We start from the raw sequence: 11,423 nt of genomic DNA, 5'->3' as shown, positions 1-11,423 counted from the left end.
AGCTGCCAGGTCATCTTTCCCCTGTAAAGTAACCTGGGAATAAAAGCAGGCTTTGTTTTTTGGAGATCAAAGACTTGTTTTGTTCCTACTTTTGGTAACCAAAGCCCCCTTGCCTTTGCATGGTGCTCATCAGTAGTAGGTGCAATGAAACTCCTCTCAGCACAGAATTATCCACTTCCATGGGGTAAGGTTGTGCTGCTGTGCCAGCACAGAGTGCATGTGTGCCATGGAGAGGGAAAGGGATTTTTTTGGATGAGAGAGTGGGTGCACATTAATGCTAGACTTTGACCAAAAAAACATTCCAGTGTTGGTGGTCAGCAAAACAACTTGTTGCGTCGCAGTCCTCCCCAAGCTATCTGAATGGAATAAATGGGATTTGAGGGTGCGTGAGGAGCTAGTTGTCACCCTCAAATGTCAGCCTTCTAATGCCATCCAAAAAAAAAAGGAAAAAAGGACATACGCAAATTTTCAGACAAATTGGTAGCAGGTTTTAGGATTAAAATTTTAGTATGGAGTGGTCCAGCCAGGTTGCTTTGCAGAGGCTAAAAGAGAAAGGCTGAGTGGTTTATGCTCATCTTCCACTTGCCCGGACCTGGGCTGCGTGTCGGGCAAATCCACTGGCAAATGTTAACACTGCCCAAGGGACTGAAAGTGAAGCTGGGGGCTGATGTGGCATGCGGTTGCCATGGTACTGGCCATAATCCTGCCGGAGTCAGATACCCTGATGATACGGCGAGTTTGAGCTTGCTCTGGGGTACAGCGCGGTGACCCTCCCCAACAACATCTGGTTGTGTTTTAAACTTTTGTTAAATTCCATAGTCAAAGAAACCAAAACAAATCGAAAAACAAGCCCAGCTTGGCCGAAGCCCAAGTTCAAAATGCTGCGTTTCTCATTGGTGCTACTGTTAATGCACCAGATCAGTGCAAAAACAAAACTACTTGGGGTGGGAGCGGGGCATTTCTTGGAGATTCTTCTTCCCCTCCTCGTAGCCTCGGTCCCAAACCACGAGGATTAACCTACATTATCGTGCTCCGGTGAGGTCGCTTATCGTGTTTTGGGAACAGTCTTTAATGAATGCTTTTCCCCAAAAGATGTTCCTGGCGGGTAAAGCCGCCCGTGTGCGGGCGCTGGCTCCCGCAGGGATATGGCCGCGGTACGAAGATGTTTCGCAGAGCTCTGCTGCCCCCAGCCCTGCCGGGGCGGGGGCTTGAAAAGTCGCGCAAACTCCTGGGGAAAAAGGAAAATAACCACCAAAGTTGGAGGAAAACCACCCCCAGTTCCATCCCCGCCTCTGCGCGGGCGAATCCGCACAGGCCGAACTTTTGCTGTTCGGCGAGGAGGAGGGCGGCTTTCCCCGAGGAAGGGGGATTTGTGTGGGTTCGCTGCAGATGCGCTCCAGCTGAGCGGAGTGCGGAGGGGCTGTCGGCTGCCGGCCCGCTCCCGGGTGGAACGGCGGGGCCGGGGCGGCGGAGCGGATCCCACCGCGCCCGCCAGAAAGCCCCACACCCAAAATGGTGCGGTTCGCCAAGGCGAGGGGGCGATCCGGGATGAAAGAGGCTGGGGGGAGGAGAGAGAGAGCGAGAATCCGGAGCGGTGAGCTGCTCCCGCGCCTAAAGGATGGGAAGGCTTAGATTTCCCCTTTTTTTCTTAAAGGGCAGGGGGGAAAACAGACCCTGCAGCCAGTTGTCCTCTTATGTCAGGGCTTGAAAGCGCTCCAGCGTCTTCCTGCAGGCTGCTCAACTTCATCCCGTGTGTATGCATATGTGTGTATATATATGTATATGTATATAAAGTACGTATACGTGTGCGCACCGTGTCCCGCGGGCGGCCCGGGCTGATGGGCTGCAGGAGCCGCCCCGCACCTCTCCACACCGCCCCCGGCCCTCCCCAGCCCTCCCTCCCCGCCCGCCTCCGCGGAGCTTCTCCGCGGCAGCAGCGGAGAAAACGCCGCGCCGCCGCCGGCATCCGCGGCAGCTTTTGGCGAGGAGCAGAGCGGAGCACGGGGGGGAGAGGCACAAAAGGGAAGGACGGAGGGAAGGTCCCTCCCACGCCCCCCTCCCCCAAGTTTATGATGGGGGTCCGGAGGAGCAGCGCTGCTCCGCGGCAACCGCTCGCCTGCTGAAAACTTGCTGCTCCGCTTTTCGGGTAAAGTTGCTGCTTATTGTGTCTTTTCATTGTGCTTTTTATTCTTTTTTTTTTTTTTCCCTCTTCTACCGCTTTTGTCGGAGCTGCCCTGCGCGGGAGGGGAGGGGGGGGCAGAGGGGGGACGGTGAGGGGGGTACAAATTTGGTGAGGGTCTCTCCTCGCAGCGAGTGCCCGAGGGGGGCCCGTCGCGTGTATTCCCCCCCCCATCTCGCAGGTGAGCGGGGAGGATGCGGCCGCGCGTATGTCCGGTGTGCGCCCCCCTTTCCCCGTCCAGACCCCTCTGGGACTGTGTCTCCATGGCCATTGTTTTTCCCGGGGGCTGCGGTGACAGTCCCAGCCGCGGGCCGCTGCCGGGACCGCCTTGTCCTGGGTCCCGGAGGACAGCAGGGCTCCCCAAAACCAGCAGTGAGTTTGCCTTATTTAAAAAAAAAAAAAAAAAAAGAAAAAGAAAAATTAAGTTACCCTCTCTCCTTCTTGTCATTCTCCCCCGGGAGGGGCAATCTTTCGACAAGTATATTTGCTGAGGAATTTAAAAAATTCCCTGCTGCAACTTGATCCCTGCATGATGAGGAGCGGCTTGGAGAGACCCGGACTCCAATCCTATTAAGGACTTAGAGAGTTGAGAGTTTTTCCTCTGGACTCGGTGGCTTTAAAACAATCAGGGAGGAGGGGAGGGAGATGGGCTCATCTAGATGCCTTTTCTGCCTCAAGTGATTGCCATCATTTCCTGGGAAACCTGACTTTTCCCGCGCGAGGGTTTAGGATGATTTATCAGTGGTCCTGCTGCCGGCTTTTCCGATGTTTACGGGCTATTTATTTATTTATTTATTCATCTAGTTAACCTGGGCTTCAAAACTTCCCGAGTCGGGGCTTCGGCTCCGTCGCGGGTGCGGTGCGCGCAGCGATGTCCCCTGCGCGGGCCCGGGACACGGGAGGGCACCGGGCTCGGCCTCCCGGTGCATGTCCCGAGTGAGCAAATGTCCTGGTGTGGGGGGGGCACCGCCGGCTGAGCCAGCGAAACTTGTGTCTGCCTAGGGCAGAACCCTCGCTTCTCGTGCTGCTTCAGGTGCTGGAAAACTTTGTGCGTATAGAAATTAGCATTTTATTGGCGCATCGTGCTTATATTTTTACAGCCACAGGTAGAGGGACTAGTTGTAAAAACTTGTCCACCCCCTGCCAATCCCCTTGACTTTCTTTTTTAATATTTTTTTTTTTTTTTTTTTTTTTTTGCAACTGAGGCTCTTGGGATGTACAAGAATTTGAAAGTAAGCGTTTGACTAGCATGTGCATAAAACGGCATTTAAACAAATATTGCATTGGCATTGCACTGTGGAGTTGATGCCAAAAAAGTAAAGCAAATAAGCCATGAAATTCAAAATACACAGAAGTGGAATAGACTGATTTGTTACAAGACCTGCTGATTTGATCTGTTTGTTCTAGCCGCCTTGCTTTAAGAAAAGCTTTGGAGATTTCGAGGTTTTTTGGGGGGGAGGTTGAGGGGTTTTTTGGCTTTTTTTTTGTTTTTTTGTTCTAAACCTAATATACTTCACTAGAAAATAAACTACATTCACCTGGAAAAGAGGATCCTGCTAAATAATTAAACAATTATTTATGTTCCTGGGCTATTTGAAATACAGAATTGCTGCATACAGGAACTACAGTTGGTGAATTGGTTTGGTTCAACTTTTCTGATGGGCGGATATGGTAATTTGTATTTTGGCTGGAACTTGAGGAAATGTTGACACCTGTCAAACTTTGAATTGCAATGAAAATGTCATATTGAATGTTATTGCAAAACTGACAACTTTTAAGAAGTGAATGAAATTCATTATGGCTTTTCCACTGTAAACAACTCTTGGAAATTTGTCATTTGATTGAAAGCGTGACCTGTCTGTAGCACTGAAAAGTGCCTGATTCACTGAAGATGAACTTGTTAATCTATGAGTATGTGTATATCTAGTCTCTGGTGTGTGTTTGTGAAAGAGCTGATCTTAAAAGCAAGGTGAGGTAAGATTCACTTGATCTTGAATGTTGTTATTGCTTAAAGTATGTGACTTTGAAGTGCCCAGAAATGCAACTGCTGTTCTTCAAAGGAAAACAGATATCGAGGACTGTTTCCAACTTCCTTTCAATGTCTTTTCTTTTTTTTTTTTTTTTCAGTGTGTCAAAGAGGATGTATACAGACGGACAAATACTATTTGTGTTAGGTCATTCAATTAAAGAAAATTAGAGCCATTGAAGAATTTGAACTAGATGCATATGTCAGTATAAATCTAGCATCATTTCACTGAAGCTACTCCAGGTTATACTTGGATAAAAGAGAGCAGAACTTGACCTCAGATATCCAGTGCGTAGCAGCCTGCATTCCCAAATGTCACACTGAACACTGAAGTCACATTTAGAAAAGACAACCTTTTGGCTGCTTATATATAATGACCAGGATTTTTGTCATTGTTTTGAAAACCAGTTTAAACTTTTATGTCAAAGAACCATTTTTGACTATACTTTCTGTGATTCTGATGATCTTACAGGTTTATACCACAACTTCCCTTTCAGTGGCACAGTTGTATAGAAGCTGTACAGGCTCTGGGACTATGTGATCAGCTATATATGGAAAGAGTTATGTGATCGCTGCAGCGTTGAATGACTTGAAAATATGTTTTTCGTGTTCCCGATACTTTATTACTATTGAGAGAGTTTGAATTTTTCTAGTGAGTTTTCCAGTCCTCTGGCCCCATCTTTTTTATTTAAGGATATGGTAGAGCATCTGACCTAATAGAAACTTCATTATCCTCATTTTCTGCTTCTCAGTACGGAGGACACTTGGTTAACTGCCTCCCCCTGTTTTCAGTGGCCTACTGTAAACCAGTTGTTTGCCCTGTAGTCTGAAAGGTACACAGATACTTCATGCTTTTGTACTCTGAGAAGTGCTCTGTTCATAGTGAAGTTTCCAGTGCAGATTAGTGAAGGCAATGGATTCAGTAAGCAGTCACCAAAATCTGTATATATTTGTGCAGCAAACACCTATCTATTGCCCCATCACAAAGCCTCCACTTAATAATCTGGCCAAGGATTTCAAGGCAGTGAGTTTTTTCAAAGAAGCTACTTAGGAACATTAGATGTGACTATAGCATCAAACTAATTAGTTGCCACTCTATTTCTATGAAGCTTCCAGGGCTTTATAGAAATGCGATATTTGCACTTCTCACTTGCTGCTAAGGCATTGAGGTTAAGCGGTCTCTGCTTTTTGTCCTCTTTTTTACTGATGGGAAAGATTCCAGGGCATTGTTCAAGAGCTGCACAACCCCCTTATATACCTGGGTAAATATTTTAAACAGTTGCACATTTGGACAACTTGCCACAAAGCATTAAGTGGTATTTAGGGTTTGCTTCAGCTCTGTTGCCAGGACCCTTTTAAAGAAAACCAAAACAACAGGAGGTATTTGGGAATTAATTAAAACAACACTAAATAAAAATAACAAAGAATGAATCCTGGTATGAGTGACGGCAAGAAGATGTTGTGTTAGCAGTACATGATTGCCTGTGCATATCTATGCATATGTACATACATTTGTGTGTATGCATACAATATGCCCAGTTCTCGACCTGTGTTTACAGCAGATGCCATATATGGCAAACTGGTGTTTGATGTAGAAGTAATTCCCATTGGATCTTTCATGGTAGTCTTGATAGTTCATGAGGCAAAACTGCAGGTTTCCCTTGCGAACAAGTGAGTGGAGTGGGTAATCAGATCTAATTTTCTACAGACCAGTTCCAGTTGGGAGTGAATACATGTTAGATGTGTATAGTCCAGGAGAGGCCACAGAACTTTGCTTCATTCATGCTTCACTACTGTAAAACCACACCCCATACCCTTTAACTTCCTGTAAACAAACCCAAATACACTAAAGCTGAAATGTGTTGCATGAAGGGAGCAGGAAAGTTGTCCTTTAATTCAGAAGTTTAGAGCTGTGAAAATTGATTGGGATTTGTGAATATTGAGTACCACAGAAAAAAGAGGCCTTGGTGCCTGGAAATGGACACCCAAATTAGAAAAAAATTGAAAATAGGCTCCCTTGGGCTCCCATTGTAATGAGTGGAAGCGTTTCTGATACTATCATGGGCACGACTGCCCAAATATATTAGTCAGTGGTGAATCTTTTCTCATCGTTTCACAATTATTTGGGATCAGCTGTCACCTTTCTGCAATTATAAATATTCTAAGAGGAAACAATACAAATTAGAATTGTAGGTACCAGGATCTTTGTACTGGATGTATTTCTTTTTACTTTCTAAGTGTTCTTTTTCATATGAAAAGAGTCTAGCAGCTTTATCCTTATTCAAGTCTTTTCTTTTTGTATCTGCTGGGGAGAAAACCATTAATTTTAAGGAATGGTGAGAGTAAGCCTTAAGCTGTCTTTGACATTTTAGTTTAACTTGAATAGGTTAATTATTTTTTTTTAAAGAAAACAAGTTGGTGGGAAGTGTGTTTTAACTGTGAGCGCCCGATTTCGACCATTAGCATAAGAAAAAAAGTTTTAGTGCATTTACTATTGTATTGAATGAAGAGTTCCAACAGTCAGGGAAAAGAAAGTAAAAGGCTGTAAAGAAATGATGGTCTATTCAGATTATTCAGCAGCCCAGAGCTCTGGTCATCTGCCTCTGAAATCTGTGATCGGGATATCACTTTTATCTTCCTGTGCCTTTCTCTCGCCTTTTTCACATGTTCACTTTTGTCAAGGTTTATTGATCACGTTTTCTTCTCTGCAAATCTGTGGAAAATTTAATGAACCAAAAACAACTGAGAAATAAAAGGAACTTTTTATTCATTAGCCACTAGATTGAATTTTGTTCTATAGTCACTACCCTCTTGCCTCCCATGTGCCTCATTGTGTCACTTCTGCAGCAGTTACAGTACGTACAGTGGGGATGGCTGCATTATTAATTCTCTTCCAGAGAAAAGTTTGTTTAATGTTGTGAACTCATGGCAGCCCCAGCTCTGCTGCTTGGCTCTTCTCTGTCCTCCTGACATTCCGATTCTTGACTGTGATGCTTCTGTCACTAAATACCTTTAAGTGTGTATTCCGCAGAGCATTTGCCTCTTCAAGAATGAAATGTATTTGCTGCCTAGCAATTAAACCCAAATTTAAATGATTCCGGATTAGTAGTAGTTATTTACAGTCCTGATTGTTTTGGTGCTGTGATCCTTGTTCATTACACATCTGCTTTGCCGTGGTGCTGCCCCAGAGCGCTTTGTGATGCAAATGCTTTTGTTAACTTACAAATAGTTTCAGTATCTAGATCATCTCAGGTGACATATTTAAGTCTCTTCTTTTTTCCCAGATGGACTTAAAAAGCTGTAATTAAATGTGGCTTCCAGTATGATTAAGCTTTGCTAACATTTTCCATGGAACGATTTACTTGAACTCTGGCACTTTCTGAACCTGTCACTAGAAGATTTTTCAATAAACGCCCCTTTTAACATTAATTTCATTTCATTTAGTGCAGCTTGTAAGTGTAGGAAAATGAGTTAAAATGAAGCATATATCTGCCTGAGAGATTTCTTGGGTATTTCTTGATTCTAAAGAACTTCGCTGTTACCCTGTGTTAAATGCTAAGGTGTAAATCCCAGGGGAAGGAAAACCATAGAGTTCTGTAGAATAGTCCCAAATACTTTCCTAATGAATAGTAGCATCAATGCTGATACTTTTAGGGGGTGAGCTAAAAGCTGCAAAAGGGAATCTGTACTGGAGCTTGTAATTTCAGCTACAGTAATGGCACATCTGTGACTGCATCTGTTTTTCTGTGCATGGAGTGACTCTCTGTTCTGTAGCAGTACACACCTGCAATCTTAAACTGTCTGTAAACTAGAGAAAGGACTTTGTGCCCAGCACAATCAACCCTGCTGGGAGAATCTGGGCTTCTGTTTGAGGGGAAAAAAAAGGTAATAAAAAAGTCTTCCATCCTCTGTGAAATGTGGGATTTTAGTGTAGATAATTCCTTCAGATGAAACTAAGGAAATCTCTCCAGAGGAAGATACCTACTCTGGGATGCTCTGCTACACAGTGGAAGCCAGTGTGGGTCCAGCCCCTCAGAGATGGACCCGTGTGGGTCCCTCACCCCTGCCGTGAGGTGGCAAGTACCCCCCAACAGAGGACCACCAGGTTCTTCCCAGGATCTGCAAGGGATGATCAGCTGCGCAGCTTAATTCCTGCAGTAGCAGTGGAAAAATTTCGAGTGTTACAAATGCAATTCAGATGAGTAGGAGATGCTGTAATATCACAGTGCTGTGGCTTATATTCATTACTGGGAGCTTTAAATATCCATCTTTGGAAGTTAAATCCATTTTTTGTTTAAATGTCCTGTGTATTTAGTGATTATATTCTCTTCAAGCAAGTGGTTCAACTGGAAATTGTCTCACACTGTGTTAAGCAGTTTGATTCTGTTGCTAAAATTCATTGAAAACTCCTTGAAAACATCCCACCAATTTTATTTTTTTTTTTCAGCTTGGAAAGTGGCATCCCTGGCTAGAATCAGTATATTGCTCCCCTCCATGCTGACCTGTGGAGCTCTATTAGAGTTCTTTTATCACGCTGTCTTTAAAAGCAAGGTCTGTTGATTGCAACAGTGTTAAAAGAGCATCAGTTCCCAACACCAAGATCACTCCTTTTCAGAGCAATCCTCAGCAATGCCTCTTTGTGCAGTAGACAATGCAATAAGTCAGACAGGACTTTCTGAGCCACCTCTATAAGGAACTGTAAGGGCTGCTGAAGTACACTTGTGTTAAGTTGAATTGATTGAAATTTAATGGCTGTTAGTAGCTATGAATGGTAATGATTTTCTAGAGTATCTTCACCATGCTTGACATTAATAACTGGAGAGTGTGTATGTGTGATGCTAGTATGTTATTCATTTTTAAAGATGCTTTCTCCCAGCCCTCTTTCCCATAATTTAGTTGTTTTGATGCTTCGGAAAAAAAATCTTGGGCTTCGAAGAGCACGTACATCTTGTCAACATAATTTTGTGCTCAAGAATTTTATTTTTTCCAATTCCAACATAAATCAGACTACAATATAGTGAGAATGATGAATTTGTTTTACATGCCATCATGAATTAATGTTATGCAAATAGAAGCTTTACAGGTGCCATGATTTACTTAATAATTTCAAGTTCTAATATTTAAGCTCATTCATTATGTTTGAGTAAAAAAAAAAACACCACCACAGCATGTTCATATTTTAAAACATGAAATGTGAGATTTGTGTGCATTTGCTGTGTGTAGTTGCTGTGTAAGCACATTTGATGGCTAAGAAAGAATCAATCAGTGTTTGCATTCAGCATCCTATGCCTGTAGATGTTACAGAGACATTTCAAAGAGAATAATCAAATATTTGTGTGTAAGGAGAGGAAGATGGTGGTAAAACATCCTATATGGACACAAAGAAGCAGAAAACTGCCAAAGCAAAGTTTTTTGGCCTTTCAAATTTGATCAGGGTAGCACAATTTTGCTATGCAAAGTGGTCTTAATTTCATCCTGAGCAGTTTGCTACAAAGTGCTCCAGACCTGCCACCTTTGCCGTATAGTGAGGATAAGCTGAGGAGCTGGTGAGAGCTATAGGCATCCTGGGTCAAAGGTGAATGCGAATGTGATCGCTGGGTTTTCAGGCTTTGATATAATTTTTAGTGTGCTTCCCAAAGGCTAAGGACAAAGGGGAGAAAGTTTGACACATAAATACATCTTGAATCTCTGCAGATAAGAATAGATTTTGATTTTATTTCTCAAAAATTGAGGTCACTGTGGTTTGATGACAGGCTGAAAGCCCATCACTCAATTTTTTTTCTGTTTCTTACGTTTCTCTCTTTTTTTCTCTTTTCCTTCTTCCCCAAATGAAGAGACGGAATCTTATTTTTGATACATTGTACACATTGAGTTAGTGACAGCATATTCAGGTTTTCAAGTTTGTGGCCCCAGGGTCAAGGTTTAGTTAGCACCAACACTCCCTGTCCAGGTAGTAAGAATTTTACTGATAATGCCACAGAAGAATCAAAGCTCTTAAATTAGGTAACTTAGTGAATTAAAAGTGAATCTTTCCAAACTACATTTCCGCCATGTGTTTCTGTGATTGCTACAGCCATTAGTTGTGGGAGTAGGCTCAAGAATTGGTCCTTGACCTCTTCAATCCCAGGGGACCACTGGCCAGGGAGCAGAGTGGCACTTGGCTTTTAGTAATTCTGACAACTTCTTCTTTTGCTCTGTGTTCTTGAGGAACTCAGAGGAGAGAAATTCATTCGGATGCGCTGTTCAAGCCAAGGATTTAGCTGGGTGTTAAAGGGCCACTTGGGAAGTGGCACATACTGTATGTACCGTGATCAAGTTAATTATGTTGCTTTGGCAACCCCAGCTTTGGTATTTCCTGACTAGGATTCGTTGATGGAGTCATATTCCAATATCTAGCGTCATCAACACTAAAATCTTTTACTAAATCGGGTCATTTTTGTAAAAAAAAAGTAGCTGGAGGATTTTTCTGAGAGTGTTAACAATTCATTCTTTAACAGGCTTTTAGTTGAAATAAGTTTCTGTTTAGAATTTTAAAGTATAATTCATTCTTTAACAGGCTTTTAGTTGAAATAAGTTTCTGTTTAGAATTTTAAAGTATAATTCCATTGTAGGAAATACAGTAGCAATACAATTGATTTTTCCAGTGGACTCCAAGTGATTGTTTTAGAATTCCTTTTGTGGAGAATTTCGGCATTTTGAGGTTTTATTTCAATTCACAATAAGTTAGATTTGGAAATGTTAAATTTCTTTTTAAACTGCAGTAACTGTATTCCTAACTTTGCTCTTGGCTTCTGAGAACTATAAGGGAACATGGGGCCAAGCATAGTACCTATGTTACTGAACCACGTCCATGGCTAATTTTTTCATCTTTGATTTGTGTGTGTTGTTGGGGTCTTTTCCCCATTTTCTTTAGAGAAAAGGGAACTAAAGGGAAAACATTGTACATATTGGGGTTGCATTATCTCAGCAAAGCACCTAATTACAGACTCTGCTACAGCATACTTAATCTCCATTTTCTATTTGAGAAAACGTTCTTACTTCTGCATTTTACTCCAAGGCCTCTGGCAGGGCTTACTAAAATTTAAACTATGCTTTAGACTTCTTCTGAGAAATTCACTGGTGCTGCAGGTGAATTCATCTCTCTGGGACAAAGCAAACAGGGGTAAGTGGGTGGTGAAAGGCAGGTCTGGATCTGTGTCAAGGGGACGGGGATGAAAC

The 11,423-nt window shown here is 43.0% G+C and overlaps 1 protein-coding gene across 4 annotated transcripts in view; it reads left to right on the top strand.

The window, feature by feature from the left end:
* Positions 1-1,409: 1,409 nt before the first annotated feature.
* The window catches only part of GLI2 (GLI family zinc finger 2), a 191,430-nt gene continuing 181,416 nt past the window's right edge, over positions 1,410-11,423 (top strand). For 3 of the 4 annotated variants that reach the window (XR_007904456.1, XM_051786988.1, XM_051786986.1), the window contains exon 1: positions 2,038-2,146. The gene's annotated coding sequence lies outside the window, so the exon portion shown is untranslated. Of the gene's footprint in view, positions 1,516-2,037; positions 2,147-11,423 lie in introns of those variants that run through there. The other variant, XM_051786987.1, reaches the window with a different exon arrangement.

This window comes from Manacus candei, unplaced genomic scaffold (assembly GCF_025592945.1).
Source record: "Manacus candei isolate 608988 ecotype Guabito, Panama unplaced genomic scaffold, ASM2559294v1 h1tg000023l, whole genome shotgun sequence".
Taxonomy (NCBI): domain Eukaryota; kingdom Metazoa; phylum Chordata; class Aves; order Passeriformes; family Pipridae; genus Manacus; species Manacus candei.
The sequence above is the reverse complement of the archived record's forward strand: the minus strand, read 5'-3'. Positions and strand labels throughout refer to the sequence as shown.